The sequence below is a fragment of the Loxodonta africana genome, chromosome 3 (assembly GCF_030014295.1).
Source record: "Loxodonta africana isolate mLoxAfr1 chromosome 3, mLoxAfr1.hap2, whole genome shotgun sequence".
Lineage (NCBI taxonomy): Eukaryota > Metazoa > Chordata > Mammalia > Proboscidea > Elephantidae > Loxodonta > Loxodonta africana.
Window position 1 is genome coordinate 152,030,241 of NC_087344.1, and position 11,270 is coordinate 152,041,510.

Consider the following 11,270-nt stretch of genomic DNA (forward strand, 5'->3'; position numbering starts at 1 on the left):
CCAGGTAGCTTTAGATCAGGAAATTTCATACCGTGCATTTCCCCTTCCCTTCTGGATCAATCTCCCGCCTCCCCGCCCACCCAGAGGAGAGGGTTCATCGCCTTTCTGTCGGGTCACGACCCTTTTTGGATCCCTCCTGAATTGGACAAAGGGGGAGGTTGCCCTTCCCTTACATAGGGGGACAGAAGAGAAGGCTACTGGAGAACCACAAACTCATCGCGTGCGCCCCCGCGTATCGCACACCTGGGGCGCGCGCACTTCAAGACAGGAAAAAGAAAAGCGCCTTCCGAAGCTTCTCTGCAGGAGGAACCCGAAGAGGGTTGGTTTCTTAACCTGGAGAGAGGAGAGGAGCAGAGGGGTCCCAGGTATGTCCGCAACTCTCCAAGACAGGCCAGAAACAGGCTGATTTTGAGGGATAGACCCAAAGAAAAGGGGCAAATGCAGCTGAACCCCACGCCCGGAAATTAAGGGTCTCGAACCCTAAGGTCTGAGCGAGCCGAGGGCTACGCCTTAAATTGACCTCCGCCTTTATCAGGAAAGTCGTCGGTGCAAATTCAGAGCTCAGGAAAGGGAGGGACTGCGTAGACCAAAGTCCACATTTGACGGACGAAAGCCAAAAGATGCGTCGCGGAGGAGTCTATTACGACTTAAAGCGAGCATAGTAGAACAGCCCCATGGGGTTTCCACGGAGCGGCTGGTGGATTCGAGCTACGGACTCTTCACCATTGTACCACCAAGAAGAACACGTAAATCCCTGAGTAATTAGATGTGGAGTCTGAGGAAAAGACCGTCGCTAAGGAGAACTCGCAGTTTAGGGCTCGGCGTGTGGCAGGCTGTCTCGCGTTTTGGAGAAGGCGAGGAGGAAGGGCCTTGGGGGAGGAGGATCGCTGGAGGAGAGGGCAGCATGCAGGAAGGTAGGCGTCCAGGCTTCCCCGAGTTGGGTGGAAAGAGGCGTACCTTCTGAAGGATGCAGATGATACGCCTTTGGGTAAGTCCCTGGTGGTCTAGTGGCTAGGATTCGGCGCTTTCACCGCCGCGGCCCGGTTTCGATTCCCGGTCAGGGAAAGCTGTGTTGCGCCTTCTCTCCTCCGCAGGAATCTCCTTTAGCCTTGTTTGATGCAGAAGAGTCTCAGCATGACCCAGGCTTGGAGAGGTGAGAGGCGATGAGCAGCTCTTCAGCGTCTTGGAGCCCCCAACAGCTGTACTCTGCTCTGGGCCACGAGGAACCGTCACCACTCTTGTGAGTCTCATCTTTCAGAATGTTCATCTCAAGAGAACAAAGTAAAACCTGGGACAAGAGCTCCCAATCTTCCTTTTCAAAAGAATTAGAAACATAAAAAAGTTGGAAGAGTAATGACTTTATATATTCTTCATGTCCATTTACCAATGAACATTTTGTACATTTGCTTTGTCCAACCCTCCATATATATGTATCTGCTACCCCATTTCGGAGTAACTTGCTGATATCTCAAGATCCTTTGGTTACTCCTTTCTTTTGCCAATATCCCTCTAAACCAGACTCTTAGGGACTTTTCCTCTTTGTCCTGTCAATGAGGCCCCCTTGCCCCTTCAGCATAAACCCTCAGGTGTGACCTGGAGCTCCTCCAGAAATTACAAAGACTCTAGTCTCTGGGAAAATCTCAGGTATTTAGAGATTACCTCTCAGGAACCAGGGAAAAAGTCCAAATCCTCTGAGTAAAAATTAATTGTACACTCCACAGACATGTTCACTCGCCCCTACTTTTATCCCCTGGAAAGGTCTAGAAGACACTACCTTCAGCAAGGCTGTGAGAAATAGATCCTACAGAACTATTTTCACATCCTTAAAGAACTCTGTGATGGCTATTTTACGAAGGACAGTGGGAACTGCTACCATGGAACTGGGATCATTGAAATGAATGGGGATGATGGAAAGAAGGCATTGGAAGGGTCAAGTCACAATATTTAAGCCTAAAAGACAAGGTGACCTTACTTCCTACATTGAATACAGAGCTGAAGCAGTAATCAGAATGGTCTGTCCATCAAACGTCTTTGGCATGAACCCCTTGGTCAGTGTCTCTAGAAATGCAGTAGATGGGCAACCTATTAAAGTCTTACTTGATTTGTATAAGCAGAAACACTCCTGGTCTGGTGAACATAGTCTGACTTGAATCACAGCAATAGACAGTCTCAGACCCTCAACAAATTCACAAGCACAGAGGTCTTCGAATGAAAAAGAGGTAGATCCCCTCAAGGAAGAACCTGTTTATACAGTCAGAAAGAAATTGTCTTAGGCCTTTAGCCAAACGGTGTTCTCCCACCAAAGTTACCTAAGTAAAATTACCTCTTAGTGAATATCATTTAATACCAGAATATTTGGAATTTACACCATAATAGTATAAACACTTAGGTGTGTTATTAGTTCATTTTCATAATCAAAAAATATTTCAGAAGGGTTGTTATCAGGGTAGATCATCAGTGAAACCAGAATGAGGCAAATTTAGAATGTGAACATCTATTTGACTTCGACTGTCATGAAATTTACTTTCCTAGGAAGCAAAAGTAGAGTAGATAAATGTATATTTTAACAGGACTTAACACTTTTAGAGGAGTAGATAAAATTATTTACAGGATGTTTTAGCTATCAGTTGGGAAAATTATTAAGGTAATCACTGGGCTTGTAACGTGTGGTGGTTAACGTTGTGTGTCAGCTTGGCTGGGCCATGATTCTGGCTGGTTTGGCAGTTATATAGTGATGTAGTCATCCTGCATGATGTGATCTGATATGATCAGCCAATCAGTTGTAAGGGGATTTTCCTCGGGGGTGTGGTCTGCATCCAATATATGTATAGAAGTTTTGGCAAAGCGTACTCGATTGCTCTGGATCCTCCTTCCAACTGGTTATCATCTGACATACAGTTCTCTGGACTTGAGCCAGCAGCCTGCTTCCTTTCCTGGCGAACTTTCGTTTCTCTGCCCCTGCAGGTACGTGAGACGGGAGAAGTTTCCAACCTGATATCTGACCCATGGACTTGGGACTTGCTAGCTCTACAACCATATGAGCAATTTACTTGAGATAAAGCCCTCTCTCTCTCTCTACACATGTATATAGTTATATGTACATACATACACACACACCCAAACACACACACACACATCCATACATTTGCTCCACTAGTTTTGCTTCTCTTGAGAACCTGGCCCAAGACACTTGGTACTGAGAGTGGTTCCAGAGAAACAGAATCATAAGGATGAGTTTTCTCAACTGGTTCTCAAGTTTGACTAGTCCTAGAAGTGCTGACGACTCTACCACCAGTAGTAAAAAGAGTGCTGCTAAATCCATGGCAAGAAATGGCAATTTTAATATGCCAAGTATCATCAGAAACAGATCAAGTACTGGTGAGAAGCGAGTCCTTGGGTGATCACATGTTTGAAAAATTTTCACAATTTTGTCAGGAAGTAAGGAAGGTGGTTGGTTGGTCCTACTTTCATTGGACAAAGTGGTGAGAGAGATGAGCTCAGGGCTTCAGAGTCACAGTACAAGCGCCTTATAAAATACCTCAAAGTTGCAACTTGTGCCCTGAAGGAAAGCCTTATTTCTTGTAGCAACAGAGCTGATATTGCTGAAAATCTAACACAGATTCTTATTGTAAGAGTGGCTGAATAACAATGTAATTAACCTCCCAACCTCGAATGGTGTCTGAAGTTAAAGCGAGGCCATTGATTGAGGTGAAATGAGACCCTGAAACTTGGAATGGGAACATATGGGCAGATAATCAGGGACCTGGGGACACCGAGGCTCTAAATTCTGTTGAGTTATTGCTGCCAGGAGAATCAGCACTCTTACTCCCATCTGAAGAGATTACTCTATCTTCTTCTGTAAGCCACCAAAACAAACAAACAAACAAAACCAATTTCTGGCTAATAGGAGGTGATTCCAACTCATAGTGACCCCATACAACAGAATAGAACTACCCCATAGGGTTTTCAAGGAGCTTCTGGTAGATTTGAACTAATGGTCTATTGGTTAGCAGCCAACTCTTAACTGCTATGGCACCAGGGTTTCGACAAAGCCACTGCCCTCCAGTAAAACCGTTATACACTTCCACCCCCATTTGATGAGATTAACCCAACTGTGTCTGAAGAGTCTTTGAGATATTACCTGCGGAGGTAGCTGGTGCTTTGCCTGAGGCATCCCCTTATGTAGATACATTTCAAGACATTTCTGAATGTTCCCAAGACTCACCCCCACTACCCATTTTTCTTCTAGGTCTATAACTAGACTTAAGTCCCAAAAGGTTAAGTATAAAGTGTGAACAAGGAGGAGGCACACCATACTCCAAAGGAACTGCTTGACTTTCCTAATATGTGCAAACAGAAACCTGGGGAATATGTGTGAGAATGGCTATTAAGGGTGTGGAATGACGATGCAAGGAACATAAACATGGATCAGTCTCAGTTTACCAGTATGGGCCCACTAAGCACAGTTTCTTCATTCAGTGTTTCTGCTCAAGAGGTTAGGAAAAGATCTAATAGTTTATTTGGTTGGGTTAATGAAGTACAGATTACATGCTGGCCTACAGTAAATCAAGTTGAAGTACAAGACCTGCCCTGGTATACTGTAGGATAAGGTATTGAAAGACTTAGGGAAATTGGTACATTAGAGTGTATTTATCAGGTTAGACCCACGTGCCCACATATGGGGTACCAGAGGACACACCATCTGCCACAATAGTGAGAAACAAATTTGCTAAGGGGGTCACAGCATTCTTGAAGACTGCTGTGATTGCCCTTTTATGTGAGTAAGGCTTGACAGTGAGAACTGCCCTAACTGAATTAAAACACCTAACTACAATGGGGCTGATTAGCCCAGTGGTGTTAGGGGCCATGTGGCAGCACTCAATTGAGAAAGAGAAGGTGGGAGTGGTTAGCGGTTACCACAATGGACAGCAGAGTCAAAGCAGTAATCAGAATAGTCTGACTTGTATGGAACTATGGTGTTGACTAATGAGTCAAGCGTCCTCAGGGTGAAATAGACAAGAAACCTACTAAATGTTTACTTGATCTCTACAAGCAGAAGAATTCCAGGCGAAGCGAATGGTAATCTATCTTGAATCACCAGAATAGAGAGTTGCAGCCTCCCAATCAATTCCCAGCCTAGAGCTAGTTTACTGACCCACAACCCCTTGAATGAAGGGGAAGCCAGGTCCCCTTGAGGAAAGACCCCCTACACTGCCAAAAATTTATGCCGTGAAATTTCTTCCCAGCCTCCCCCAAAGTGATCTACAGGCTTTTATGAGAGTGACTGTTCATTGGGGAAAGTAAATAATCAGAATTTTCTGGCATTATTGGATACTGGGTATAAACACATACTAATTCCAGGAGACCCAAAACATCACCGAGGCCCACCAGTCAGAGTAGGGGCATATGAAGGTAAGATTCTTATTGCACCTTTAGCTCAGATTCGTCTCACAGTGGGTCTGGTGTGTCCCCAAACCCATCCTGTAGTGATTTCCCCAGTTCCAAAATACATAATCAGAATACATTTACTCAGCAACTCCCAGAACCTCCACACTGGATACGTGAGAAGAGGAATCAGGGCTCTCAGGGTACGAAAAGCCAAGACGAAGCCATTAGAAATGCCCCTATCTAGGAAAACAGTAAACCAGAAGCAATACTGCATTCTTGGAGGAATTGCAGAGAGTACTGCCACCATCAAGGGCTTGAAGAATGCAGGGGTACTGATTCCCACCAATCCCCATCCTACTTGCCTATTGGGTCTGTGCAAAAAACAGATGGATCTTGCTGAATGGCTGTGATTACTGTAAACTTAACCAAGTGGTGACTCTAGTTTTAGCTGCCGTTCCAGATGTGGTTTCACTGCTTGAGCAAATTAATGTATCTCCTGGTATCTGGTATCCAGCTATTGGTCTGACCAATGTTGTTTTCCTATTTTCAGTTTTGAAGAAACATCAGAAACAGCTTTTCCTCAGCTGGAAAGGCAATCAATACACCTCCACTGTCCTACCTCAGTGGTGTATCAGCTCTCCAGCCCTATGTCTTAATTTAGACCTCAGGGACATTGATTGCATTTCCATTCCTCAGGCCATCATACTGGTCCATTGCATTGATGACCCTATGCTGATTGAACATAGTAAGGACGAAGTGTCAAAGACTCTGGACTTATTGGTAGAATACTTGCGTGCTAAGAGTTGGGAAATAAATCCCACAAAAATTCAGGCTCCTTCCACCTCAGTGAAATTTCTAAGAGTTTAGTGGTGTGGGGCAGTGGTGTGGCTCATGCACGAAGAACTGTCCTTGTCAGTAGTCCCCGGGTATCTCCTGGCGTTCATTGGTCTGTGAGAGACCCTCACATGTTGTCTACGTCCCATGCCTGACCCTCACTACACGTCTCTTCTCTTTTATGAAACAGCACTCAGGAAGGATTAGGACTAGGACCCACCCTCCTCCAGTATTACTTAACTGATACTCTCTTCAAAGAGCAGGAGAAAGATGTGGCAGTTGGCTTCTACTCTGTCCTATAGGGCCGCTGTGAGTCAAAATTGAGTCCACCCACAGTGGATTTATCTTCAATGAAAAACTCTATTACCCCAAAAAAGGTCACATTCACAGATACAGCTGTTAGGAGTGTGATCTTTCCCTTCGGGGGACACAAGTCAATGCCTAACACTAGAGGGAGAGAGAATTCCATGGCTGATTCCCTTTTTTTTTTTTAATTAATTTTTATTGTGCCTTAAGTGAAAGTTTACAAATCAAGTCAGTCTCTCACATAAAAACCTCTATATACCTTGCTACATATTCCCAATTACTCTCCCCACTCCCCCGTGAGACACCCCGCTCCCTCCTTCAACTCTCTCTTTTCTTGACCACTTTTGATGATCTTCTTAATGTTGGTAAAAAAAAAAAAAAAAAAAATCCACTGTTTTCACAGCCAGAAGATCCTGAAACAACTTCTAGTTGATAAGAAAGCATTTCTTTCCCCTCTGTGAGTGCCCCTGATTTATCTGATTTTTCATAAAATATATTGGTGCCAAGAGTTTTATCTTTGATATCACTAATTCTGACCTCCATGTCCTCAATTCTGCTCCTCTGATTTTCTATTGAGTCGTCTGATTCCAAAATTTTATTGTTAATGTTCTGACTTTCTGATTGCTGTCTCTCTATGGATTCTTGCAGCCTGTTAAATTTGTCATTATGCTCTTCAATAACCTTCTTAATTTCCTCGAGCGCATTATCTGTGGGATCCTTGGATTGTTCTGCACTTTGCCTGCTCTCCTTCCTGATCTCTTGAAGAGATCTCTATATTAGTCTTTTGTATTCTAACTCTGGTTTTTCCAGGAATATATCTTTGTCCAGATGATTCCTTGATTCTTTGTTTTGGGAGCTTGTTGAAGCGAACATGTTCTCCTTCTTTATGTCATTTAATTTTGACTATTGTTTCTGAGTCATGTATAAATTATTGTCTTAATTTATTTTATGTTAGCTTACTGCGTCTTACCTTCTTGCTTTGTTTTGTTTTGATATGCCCAAATAGGCTGCTCAAGTGAGCTAGCTTGATTATTGGTGCCTTTGAAGCTCTAACGTCCTGTCACCAGATGACTTGAGCTGTTACCAGGTATATAAGCCTAGGAGTCCATTCACTTTTTTTCTTGTATGGTTTCAGCTGAGGTGTTCAAGTAGTTGGTGCAGGCTCTCACCTACAGTCTCAGAGGAGCAGGGGTGATTGGTGTAGGTGCAGATATCTGGTTGCAGCAGGGGGTCACACTCTGAGAAAGGGAGGGGCTGACAACTGTCCCCCGAGTGTCTTGTGAGGAAAGGGAGTCTCTGTGCACTAGAGCTCACAGGTGGGTGGGGTCTGCAGCTGGACAATGGGGACCCAGTGCTTTTGGCTGTAAGGATTAGCAGGCAGCACTTATCCTTGGGCCCCTTTTGTGGGTGGCTAGGTGATGTGGGTGAGCCGCCAATCCTTGGGCCCCTGATATGGGTAGGTGAGGACCCTGCTTAATAGGCAGAGCGGTGTCAAATGTCAAAATTCAGCCTCTCTGCCCCACAGCTGAAACAGTTGAAATCAGACCTCAGGCACGTACACTGTTGCACTATGCCAACAAGGACCTAAGCTGCTGAAATGGGCCCACACAGGTCCACCCAGTGGGTAAGGCATTCAAAGTCCATAGACTGCTTGTGCCTGGATAGGAGCTGCTTCTGCCCTGAGTTCCCAGGTTAGGGGAACTGGCAGGTTGTTTTTCCTCCATTTGTTAATTTATTCCTTCTCCAAGGCCAGGAGAATGGCTCATGGTGCACAGCAGGACCTATCTCAGGCCCAGGGAAATCGGGTACCGCTGAAGCCGACTCAAGGGCTGGGGTAGTGGGGAGAGGGTTTACATAAATGGGAGAGGCTTCTTTCAAAAGGGGTGCTTTTTAAAAAAAAATTATTGTGTTTTAAGTAAAAGTTTACCAATTCAAGTCACTCTCATAGAAAAATTTATAGACACCTTGCTATATCCTCCTAGTTGCTCTCCTTGTAATGAGACAGCACACTCCTTCTTTCTACTCTCTATTTTTGTGTCCATTCGGCCAGCTTCTGACCCCTTCTGCCCTCTCACTTCCCATCCAGACAGGAGCTGCCCACATAGTCTCACGTGTCTACTTGATCCAAGAAGCTCACTCCTCACAAGTATCATTTTCTATTCTATAATTCAATCCAATCCCTGTCTGAAGAGTTGGCTTTGGGAATGGTTCCTGTCTTGGGTTAACAGAAGGTCTGGGGACCATGACCCCCGGGGTCCCTCTAGTCTCAGTCGGACTGTTAAGTCTGGCCTTTTTACGTGAGTTAGAGGTCTAAATGCCACTGCTCTCCTGCCCCTTCAGGGGTTCTCTGCTCTGTTCCCTGTCAGGGCAGTCATTGGTTATAACCAGGCACCGTCTAGTTCTTCTGGTGTCAGGCTGATGTAGTCTCTGGTTTATGTAGCCCAGTCTGTTTGTGGGGCTCATAATTACCTTGTGTGTTTGGTGTTCTTCATTCTCCTTTGCTCTAGGTTGGTTGAGACCGATTGATGGATCTTTGATGGCCCTGTGCTACCATTTAAGACCCCAGATGCCACTTTCCAAAGTGGGATGCCGAATGCTTTCTGAATAGATTTTATTAGGCCAATTGACCTAGATGTCCTCTGAAGCCATGATCCCCAAACCCCGTCCCCTGCTACACTGGCCTTCGAAGCATTCACTTTATTCAGGAAACTTCTTTGCTTTTGGTTTAATCTTATTGTGCTGACCTCTCCTGTTGCGTAGTATCTTTTCTTTCACCTAAAATAGTTCTTGTCTACTGTCTAATTAGTGAATACCCCTCTCCCTCCACACTCTCGTAAGCATCAAAGAATATCCTCTTCTGTATGTAAACTTTTTCTTGAGCTCCTGTAATAGTGGTCTCATACAATATTTGTCCCTTTGCAACTGAATACTTTCACTCAGCATAATGCCTTCCAGATTCCTCCATGTTATGAAATGTTTCACAGATTCATCATGGTTCTGACCAATGCATAGTATTCCACTGTGTGAATATACCATAATTTATTTATCCATTCATCCGTTGATGGGCACCTTGGTTGCTTCCATCTTTTTGCTATTGTAAACAGTGCTGCAATGAACATGGGTGTGCATATATCTGTTCATATAAAGGGTCTTATTTCTCTAGGCTATATTTCAAGGAATGGGATTGCTGGATCATACAGTAGTTCTATTTCTAGCTTTTTTTTTTTTTGGTTTTTCAGTTGAGGATTTTTTTTTTTATTGTGATGAAAATATACGTAACAAAATAAACACTACCTCAATCATTTCTATATGTCCAATTCTATTTCTAGCTTTTTAAGGAAACGCCAAAAGGATTTCCTACGTGGTTGTACCATTTTCCATTCCCACCAGCAGTGTACAAGTATCCCAGTCTCTCCACAACCTCTCCAACATTCATTATTTTGTGTTTTTTTTTATTAATACCAGCCTTGTTTTTTGTCGGAGTGGTAATCTCATTGTAGTTTTGATTTGCATTTCTCAAATGACTAATGATTGTGAGCATTTCCTCATGTATCTGTTAGCTACCTGAATGTCTTCTTTACAGATGTGCCTGTTCATATCATTTGCCCATTTTTTAATAGAGTTATTTGTCTTTTTGTAGTTGAATTTTTGCAGTATCATGTAGATTTTAGAGATCAGATGATGATTGGGAATGTCATAGCTAAAAACTTTTTCCCAATCTTTATGTAATCTTTTTACACTTTTGTTGAAGTCTTTGTATGAGCATAGGTGTTTGAGTTTTAGGAGCTCCCAGTTATCTAATTTCTTTTCTAGGCTTTGTGCATTGTTAGTAATGTTTTGTATACTGTTTATGCTGTGTATTAGAACTCCTAGTGCTGTCCCTATTTTATTCTTCCATGATCTTTATCGTTGTAGATTTTACATTTACGTCTTTGATCCATTTGTAGTTAGTTTTTGTGCATGGCGTGAGGTATGGGTCTTGTTTCATTTTTTGCAGATGGATATCCAGTTATGCCAGCATGACTGTTAAAGAGACTGTCTTTCCCCCATTTAACTGATTTTGGGCCGTTGTCAAATATCAGGTGCTCATACGTGGTTGAATTTCTGTTTGGAATCTCAATTCTGTTCCATTGGTCTGTGTATCTGTTGTTGTACCAGTAGCAGGCTGTTTTGACTATTGCAGCGGTTAAATAGTTTCTAAAATCAGGTAGAGTAAGGCCTCTCACTTCGCTCTTTTTTTTTCAGTAATGCTTTACTTATCTGGGGCCTCTTTCCCTTCCATATGAAGCTGGTGATTTGCTTCTCCATCTCATTAAAAAACTTCATTGGAATTTGGATGGGAATTGCATTGTGTGTATACATCGCTTTTGGCAGAATAGACAATTGTACAATGTTAAGCCTTCCTATCCATGATCATGGTATGTTTTTCCACTTGTAGATCTCTTTTCGTCTTGCAGTAGCGTCTAGTACTTTTCTTGGTATAGGTCTTTTACGTCTCTGGTATGATTTATTCCTAAGCATTTTATCTTTTTGGAGGCTACTTTAAATGGTATTGATTTGGTGATTTCCTGTTGGATGTTCTTTTTGTTGGTGTAGAGGAATCCACCTAATTCTTGTATGTTTATCTTGTATCCTGACAATCTGCTGAACTCTCAGCTTCAGTAGTTTTCTTGAGGATTCTTTAGGGTTTTCTACGTATAAGATCACGCCATCTGCAAATAGAGATACTTTTTCTTCTTCCT

General features: G+C 43.2%; 1 non-coding gene across 1 annotated transcript; it reads left to right on the forward strand.

Moving 5' to 3' along the window:
* The first annotated feature begins 993 nt into the window (after positions 1–993).
* TRNAE-UUC (transfer RNA glutamic acid (anticodon UUC)) lies at positions 994–1,065 on the forward strand. The gene has a single exon. It is a non-coding gene; the product is annotated as a tRNA-Glu (tRNA).
* Positions 1,066–11,270: the final 10,205 nt, after the last annotated feature.